This window comes from Nicotiana tabacum, chromosome 20 (assembly GCF_000715075.1).
Source record: "Nicotiana tabacum cultivar K326 chromosome 20, ASM71507v2, whole genome shotgun sequence".
Classification (NCBI taxonomy): Eukaryota; Viridiplantae; Streptophyta; class Magnoliopsida; order Solanales; family Solanaceae; genus Nicotiana; species Nicotiana tabacum.
In genome coordinates, this window is record NC_134099.1 from 21,552,126 (window position 1) to 21,561,207 (window position 9,082).

General features: G+C 34.9%; 1 long non-coding RNA gene across 1 annotated transcript; it reads right to left on the reverse strand.

Moving 5' to 3' along the window:
- Positions 1–2,315: 2,315 nt before the first annotated feature.
- Positions 2,316–4,789, reverse strand: LOC142174937 (uncharacterized). The gene is made up of 2 exons (XR_012704081.1): positions 4,159–4,789; positions 2,316–2,567 (listed from the first exon to the last, which is right to left on the reverse strand). It is a non-coding gene; the product is annotated as an uncharacterized LOC142174937 (long non-coding RNA).
- Between the last annotated feature and the right edge of the window lie 4,293 nt (positions 4,790–9,082).

Here is a 9,082-nt window from a genome sequence, read left to right on the forward strand (position 1 = left end):
AAAACAAACTCATAAAACATTTTTTTTTATTTTCTCGAAATTTTGGCAGAGTTTTGACAATATTTGGGCATTGTTTTTTTTAAAAATAAACAATCAATTCCCTAACCGCTATTTCTTTTTTTTTTTTCTAATTTCAAGATTTTATTCCTGATATTCAAAAGCCAGTCAACACACAAATCCGGATCAGATAAATGCGCAAGTAGCAGCAAGTAAGATGCATTAGGATGGTCATTTTCATTTTTTGTTTTGGTACACCTGTCCTAGACAGACCCAACCCCTGTGTTGAGCCTCCAAAGTCAAATGCACGTGATGCAAACAATCGCTCCTACTAGGGATCCGGCATGAAGCTGAGTTATTCTAAGTGAAAAAAAACCTGAGGCATATTGTTCTAGCCCTGGCTCACCCAAGTGGACAGCTTGAGCCGAAGTGGGGGCAACGTACCGGGAGCACGAAAGTCTGCCCAGCCTAGTTACTTGTCTCAACTTCGTCTCATTTGGTATGACTTCTAACAGAAAGGTGGGCCACGCGCACGTGTACACCATAAATTCAGAAGACTCAGAAAGAAGAAGGGTTTCGTAGCAGTTTTATATACACAATTCAAATAATATTAAAGCGGTAAAAGCATCATTTAGCACATTAGGCATATATCAGATAATAAATAAAGCCAACTATAACAGTTATTTTAAGCTCGAATTCTTGAACCCTGAACCAGTGGTTCTGGGTTAATTTTATCCCCGGCAGAGTCGCCAGAGTTGTCGCACCTCCTTTTTCCGCCCCGGCGAGGGTGCGTGGGGGAGTTTTCTCCAATTGAAGGACAACCGAAACAGGATTTGTTTGTTTGTTTCAGAGTCGCCACTTGGGAATTTTAAGGTGTCCCAAGTCACCAATTTTAATCCCTGAATCGAGGAGAATATGACTCTGTTTATTATTCTGCGAACCAGAAATCCTGAGTAAGGAATTCTGTTAATCCGGAAGAAGGTGTTAGGCATTTCCGAATTCCGTGGTTCTAGCACGGTCGCTTAACTGTTTTTATTCTTGGCTTAATTATCTCGATTTTACATTTTTTATTGCATGATTTTGTTATCGCTTCTGTTTAGATTGTTTATAATTAAAGACCCTTCTTCGAATCGAATCACGCATACGTGTATCCGTTTTATATATTATATATATTTTTAACGTGAAAAATCGTGTCACGCGTACGTATACACAATGATATTGATAATATAATAATTATTTTTTCGAAATTGTTTTTTATTATAAAAATAGACTTAAGTTCGAAATTGTGCTTAAAATAAAATTAAGAATGTCTGTCGCTCTTGTATGATTAAATAGCGAACTGCACATCTCGGGTTATATGAAATTAATTTAAGATCCTCCGACGAATCTCTTTTTAATAAAAATTTGCTCGAAGTTGCGCGAACGCATAATCCGAATTGCCTTTAGAAGTATAATCAAGTCACACGAACGCATCCTTAATTATGCAAATATTCTTGACAGTAATATAAATTCTCTACAAATGTTTATTGCTTCCATCTATTTTTAAATGTAAGAGTCATGGAGAATCACCGATTGGGATGCCACCAAATTTCTTGACAAAGAATTCAAAATTTATTAGGCGTTGCTACAAGTCTTATTTTACGCGTATGAATTATATACCTCAAAACTATTCAAATTTTAAAGAATTAATGATATGAAAAAGAAACAAACAACATGTAACTAAAAATACTACAATTTTTATCGTGGATACAACATTAATATATCCAAAAATCGAATCGCATATAAAACTGGAAAAAGAATTAATTTGATAAACAAATTAATAGTTTCTGAAGAATTTTTATTGTTATATTTAATGCGAACTCTATTTCTACATATCCTTGACATAAAATGTTGCAATTCGTGCTTATAAATCTCATATCCTTCTCATATACTTGTTTTTAGTCCAAAGTTATAATTGTTTGGTTAATTTGTTTACAATGGTAGATAAGAATCAAGTTGATAAGAAAGAGAACTATTATACAAATTGATTCAACAAAATTGCATCACATGCAATATAATTGTACGTTTGAACCATTCCTAATATTCTAAACTCGTAACGAATTATATCAACTCACCTTTCACTTATGGTTATACATGTAACTGTTATCACGCCATGTACGAACAACATACAAATTTCATCAATCTAGCTTTAAATAAAATCGGACTTTTGTGACAAAATATGCTAGTAATGTAGTTTCTTGATACTTCCATACTATTCCATATTTAGCCAACAATATCATAAGATTTAATTAATGGCTAGCTTTCTGCCATGTTCCCTATCTTATAATTTGAATATAGCTATACTTAATGAAATTCTGAAATAAATAACATTATTACAAAGCCTATGCGAATTTCAAAGGATGATTAACTAACAGTTCTCACATCAAATGTAAGCTACTATATTAACCAGCTGAAACAAAACTGAAATATAAACTAATACATTTAAACGAGTAAAAGACATAATTATAGTTCCGAACTTCATTTATTTGGCAATGTTGATGCTTTCCACAACATGAGTCTAAAATATATACCTGATATTGGAAGCAAAAGAAAATGAAGATGAGACTCAGCAGCAGTAATAACAGTACAACAGCAACAACTGCCCAGCAACAGTAACAACCCAGTAACAGACCGGTGGAGTAGTAATCCCAAAAACAAAAGCTTTAAGCTTTGAATGAAACAACAACCATTAATACTATTTTCAAACAAAGAAAGAAAGCAGAAGATTTTTTTAGTTTTTATTTTTATTTTGAAAGCTTAAATATTTTTCGAAATTTTTCTTTCTCTTAAATGTTCAGCCCTTTTTTCTCTCTTCTATTCTCTGTCCATTTTTTCTCTCTATCTGTATGTGTGTTTTTTCTCTCGTTCCCTTTCTATTCTGATTTCAAGACTTCTTATAACTCACCCCATAAATCTTTCAATTAATTAAAATCAATACTTTTTCTCTACCCAACTCATTATCTTCTCACTCATCCCCATTACATTAAATAAACATATCACATCACCCCATTATATTTTGTCCCCTATGCCTAACATAAAATAATACAAGATTCCCCCCACTAAATTTTGTCTTGTCCCCCATTTATATTAAACAAATATATCACAACCCACCCCATTTCATTTTGTCCCCCATGCTTCATATAAACAATTACAAAATGTACAATTCCTAAACTACCCCTCCGACCCTATTGCAAATTACTATTTTACCCCCGAAAGTACTATAAATTACCAAACTACCCATCAGCTATAACACATCAATTAATCAAACTTAACCAAAATATAGACAATATGATTAATTTCTAACAATGTTCAAACAACAAATTTCATGAACATGATTTCTTCAACATTTCAACAACAAATCACATGAACACAAATTGAACAACAAAGAACAACTAAAATTTGATTGAACAATATTTTAGCAACAAACAATCCTATTTTCGGATTCAACAACAACAACAAACAAGTATATTTAGATTTCTAAATTCAATCATATTGAACTTAAAATCAACTCTAACAACATTACAACCAACAATTCCTATATTAAACTTTAAACAAGATTATGAGACAAATTCAAGAAATAATCATAAATGGTAAACAAAAATCAAACTATACAAATTTCGGATTCAAGATCAAACAAACAAAGTATGAACATGAATGAAATCTATATTAAACAACAAACATGACGGATTCAAACGATTAAATCAATATATTTCCTTTAACACAACTAAATTCTTTTTAGACAAATAACAAGATCGACGAAGGAACAATTATGAACTTAAGCTTGAACTTAACAATATTAACAATTTCTAACAATACATAAACACATGAAACAAATTGAAGAAATAGTTAATTAAATTTCAATTTGAATCTAACAAACATCAAACTAACAAATATTCACTTAAACAATAATACAAACATGAAATGAATATGAAAACAACTAATTAAACTTCTATTTTGAAATCTGAAAATTAATTTTAACAAAGCACATGAACATGAACAAACTAGAAAAATGATTTCAACGATGAACAACGAACAAAACAAGAATTGAATTCTTTAACGATTTTGGATCCGAAAAATATCAAACAAAAATATGGACAAAAATAAAACTCAAAAACAACTAACCGGAGATGAATCAACGGCGAACTTTGATTGTAAACAAATCTGTCCGAGCCTCGACCAAAGCTCGAACGAAGGACGACGAAGACGAAGAAGAAATAGAAGCAGCCCGCAGCTACTGCCGCGACGAGCAGCCGTAGCAGTCTGTCCAACACCTGCTGCGACGAGCAGCAGCAGCACGACGTCGAGAAGCAGCATGAAGCAGATGCCCCGGCAGCGGCGCGACGTAGGAAGCAGAAGCAGCGGCGGAGGAAGGAGGAGAAGTAGCGGCGACGAAGGAGCTTGGTCAACGGACTATGGTGAAGCAATAGCGTTTGGTCGACGTCGAACAGCAGCAGCAGTGGGGTGTCGAGCAGCAGCAGTGTCGACGCGTGCCAGCAGCAGCAATGGCGTGTCGAGCAGCAGCAGTGGCGACGCGGCTGAAACGAGCTTCGCGTTGGGTTGTTCTTGGTTTTTTTTTGAGGTCGTTCATGGGAGGGCAACTTGGAGACGACGTGCGTGTGTGTGCTTGCGTTTCTGTGTGTGTGTGTAAGTATGTGTGTGTTTTGGAGAAGGAGAAGGAGGGCAGCCATTGATGGAGCTTGGTGAAGCTTGAGGAAGAAGAAGAAGATAGGAAGGGGGCGGATGACTATGCTTGTTTAGGGTTTTCTTCTCCCTTTTTTGTTTTGTTTTTGTTTTGTAAAAAATGAAAGACAAAGGGGGTTTGGGTCTTTTGGGTTATGGACTGGGTCGACCCAGTTCGAAATGGACTGGGTCGTAGGGAAGATTGGGCCAGTTTTTGGGCTTGTGGCTTGAATTTGAAAAAGAGGTCCAATTCCGACTTTCTTTATATTTTCGCTCTCTTTTCTTCTTTTATTTCTCTAAAACTAAATTATAAAAATACTTAAACTATTATTAAGAACTAAATTAAGTTATAAAAGCGCAAATTAACTCCCAATATCAATTAACGCACAATTAAATAATAATTAAGCATAAAATTGTATATTTGGACATTAAATGCTAAAAATGCAAACGATGCCTATTTTTGTAATTTTTAATTTTTGTAAAACACATTTAATTACTAACTATTGTAGAATTAAATCTTACATGCAAAATGCGACATATTTTTGTATTTTTAATAATTTAACAAATAAACATGCACAGACAAATACAAATAATTATTCAAAAATATTACAAAAATATCACAAAATTGCACACCAAAGAAAATTGTTTTATTTTTAAAATTTTTTGAGAGTAATTCTCATATTGGGCAAAAATCACGTGCTTACAATAACTTTTTAAATATTGGTTAAACTCTAATAACAGAGGCTAAAAGTGGCCATTTCTAGTTTCTTCCATCATTGTCGTCCATAAAAATATTTAATTCTTTGTAAAAGAAGTTGAACACTAGTTTTGTAATTTAAAAAAAAAAAAGAATTAGTCAAAAGGTTTGCAGGTCCGTAGGTGGATTACACAATAGGATAATTCCATGCCATGTCCGTAGGTGGTTTGCACAAATACGATCATTCCATGCTAGGGGTGGCAAAATGGTTAAAATGAAACAGTTAACACCCATATTATCCATTAAAAATGGGTTGGATAATGAACTTCTTAAAATGGGTCAAATATGGATAAGAACTATATTATTTATTTAGAAAATGGATAACCAATGAGTAACCAGTGGATAACCAATGAGTCTAACTTTTACATTTATAAAGCCTCAAATTGGGGGTTCCACAAGTTATGGAGACTAAGAATTCTCCCAAAAGTGATCATATACAAGAAGTCATGGATAATATGAGCAACTCATATTATCTGTCGGTTAGCCCGTTTTTTATCTGTATTAAATATAGATCGGTCGGATAATTGATCCGTTTTTTAATTACCCGTTTTCGACTCGAACCACATCCGACCCGATCCGTCCGTTTGCCACTCCTATTCCATGCCATTATTTATATGTTAACCTCGGTAAGAAAAGTCTTGAGAAAATAGTCTTCGCTTAAATTTTTCGGAAGTGTTCCTAAAAATTGTCAAAATTTATTATATGGTGATTATCAGAATTTGTCATAAAATATGGCAATCTTCAAAATTCTTGATATGGTAATCATCAGAATTAGCCATAAAATATGACAATCGCCAGATTTTTTTATATGGAGATCACCAGAATTTGCATAAATATGACAATCGCCAGAAATTTTCATATGGAATCACTAGAATTTGCCATAAAATATGGCAATCGCCAAACGTACTTTCAAAATTTTGGACGAAGGCAATTCTCCTGAAATTTATCTTACCGAGGTTAAAATTAAACGGATGGTCCCGTAAAGCTCCAGCATAATTTCTTGTAGTCCGTATGGATAGTCATATTTGGAACTAGAATTCCTCTTCTTACGATTCAGAAAGAGAGTTTAACAATATTTAATTAGATTTCAATTTACAATTTTCCAAAAGCTCTTCTAATTATTTTTACTCTAATTAGGTTCTTTTAGAATAAGAAAATTAATTGAAATTTAGCATAAGGTAAATAGGAAAAGAAAATAATTTTAAATTAATTTGACTGCCAAGAGGTGTGGCGGGATAGTTAGGATCCATCTACCTTTTAACTAGAGATTTACCATGTTAGTGGTTCGGGTTAATCAATCAATAGATTTCAAATACCAATGATTAAATATTTTGAATTTTTTTGGTTAAGCGGATGCATATTATATCTAAACAAACTACCCGTTGGAGTGTACAAAATGAGTGTTTATGGGTGGGTAGATGATACCCCCATCTAGCATGCTATTGTTAGCAATATTACAATCCATTGTTTTCCTTTCAAACACAGTTCCTGCGATGTCTGCCCAAAATATATGATTGATAAACACCGGAGGAACTATTGTTACAAAAACATCTTCAAAAAAGTTTTCCTTGCCCCTTCCTTCGCCAGCATGTCAGCAACTTTGTTGGTCTCCCTGTAATTGTGCTTCACCACCACGACGCCTAGTTTTTGGACGATTGACCTGCATTCATGAATAAGTGAGTCAAATAGAGGTTTCCATTGATTAACATTCTAATTACCTCTATTGAATCAATGTTTATTTCCAATGGTGTGAATTGTCTTTCTTCTGCAATTTGCAGTCTTTTTAGGAGAGCTAGTAGTTCTGCTTGAGTGTTAGTGGTGTATTGGATTGAGCCCATGTAGCCCACTATCTAGTTTCCACTTGCATTTCTGAAGACTCCCCCCAATCCTCCCTTTTTAGGATTCCCTGTTGCAGCTCCATCAGTGTTAAGCTTGTAGGAGTTGTTGTTTGGTGGCTCCCATTTTACCCAAATATTCTTTATGTTTTTGGGTTTTTTATCCAACATCATTGTAACATATTCAGTGGCCTTAGCTATTGCACATTTTGAATTTGCTTATCTTTTTTTTTATTGAAAAGGTTGTTATTCCTTGTTAGCCATATTTGCCAAAAGCAGAAAGGGAGAAGCTCTTCTCAAGTAATGATGCTGTTGTAAGCTTTTTTCTTTAGAGATGCCCAAGTGGTTGGCCAATCTGTGGTAGTGAAAGTAGGAATAGGAGCATTGGTTTCCCTATTGCTTAGGGAGATGATGTCTTGCCAGAAGGTATGTGAAATGGTACATTCAAAGAAGATGTGTGCTGATGTTTCATTAGCCTGGTTGCATAGATGGCAAATGGGGTTTGATTGTACCCCAACATGATGGAGATAGGCTCCAGTGGGGAGCCTTTGATGGAAAAGTAACTAGAGGAAGGATTAGATTTTTTTTGGGTACTTTCAGTTTTCATCCATGCAAAATTATGGGTCATGGTTTTCTGACCTTGGTCCAGTATTGAATAGGCAGATTTTGTGGAGTAGAGACTATTTGGTGTGGCTCCCCATATCATTCTATCTTCTTTAACTGGGTTGGATGGAATGAAAGTGTTGTAGATGGAATTTTGGGGGATGGTGAGAGAGAGAGAGTAGAGAGATTCCAAATACCATTTTGGTGAGCATTTGCAACTGTTTTGGACATGTCTTCTCTTGTCAGAGGACCATGAATTAGAGACCTTATAGTAGGGAGGTTGTTTATCCAAGAAGCTAACTCTGTTTCCTGAATGAACTACCCATCGTTTTGCTTGCATGCATGTTTCCCATCCTTTTAGGTACATTGCCAGGTGTGGGACTTTGCTTTTTTGGGAGGTTTCCTCCAATTGCAGTGTTTTGCAATAAGAGTTTTTGCCCAAAGGGTTGTGGGGTTTTAGGTATAGTCTCCAAGCAAGGCCTGAGTGCTGGGATTTATTTTTCAATTCAGCTTTCTGGATCCCCCCACCCCCTTATCCTTAGGCTTTGTAACTGTGTCCCAAGATATTAGGTGCATTTTCTTTTTAGTAGTAGTAGTGCCCCAGATGAAGTTCCTCTGAACTTTATCAATTTCTTTGGTTGTTTTTTATGACAGCTTGATGTATTGCATGATATGATTTGGGATTGAGTTTAGTGATGCTTTTGCCCAAGTGGTCCTTCCAGTCATGTTAAGCATGCTTGTTTTCCAACCTGCCATTTTTGAGTGGAGATTGTCAATAATGAACTGAAAATCACTATGAGTGGGTCTTTTGTGAAAAATTTGAAACCCTAGATACTTCCCAAAGTTTATTGAGGCTTTTATGGAGAGAGTGTTTGAAATGAGCTCCATTTGATGAGGTTGGCAGTTAGCACTGAAGCATACTTTGGACTTAGAGAGGTTGATATTTTGCCCAGATGCCAGATTGAAAGAATTAAGAGTATTCATGATTGTATTGCAACTTGAATGGTTAGCTGTTGCAAAAAGAGTTAAGTCATCAGTAAAGAAGAGATGGGATATTTTAGGGCCACTTATGCTAATGCTGATTGGGTGTCATTTCCCTTGGAGGACATTATTGTCAATGTCTCTTGAAAGCCTTTCCATACACATGATAAACAGGTAGGGGGAAAGGGGA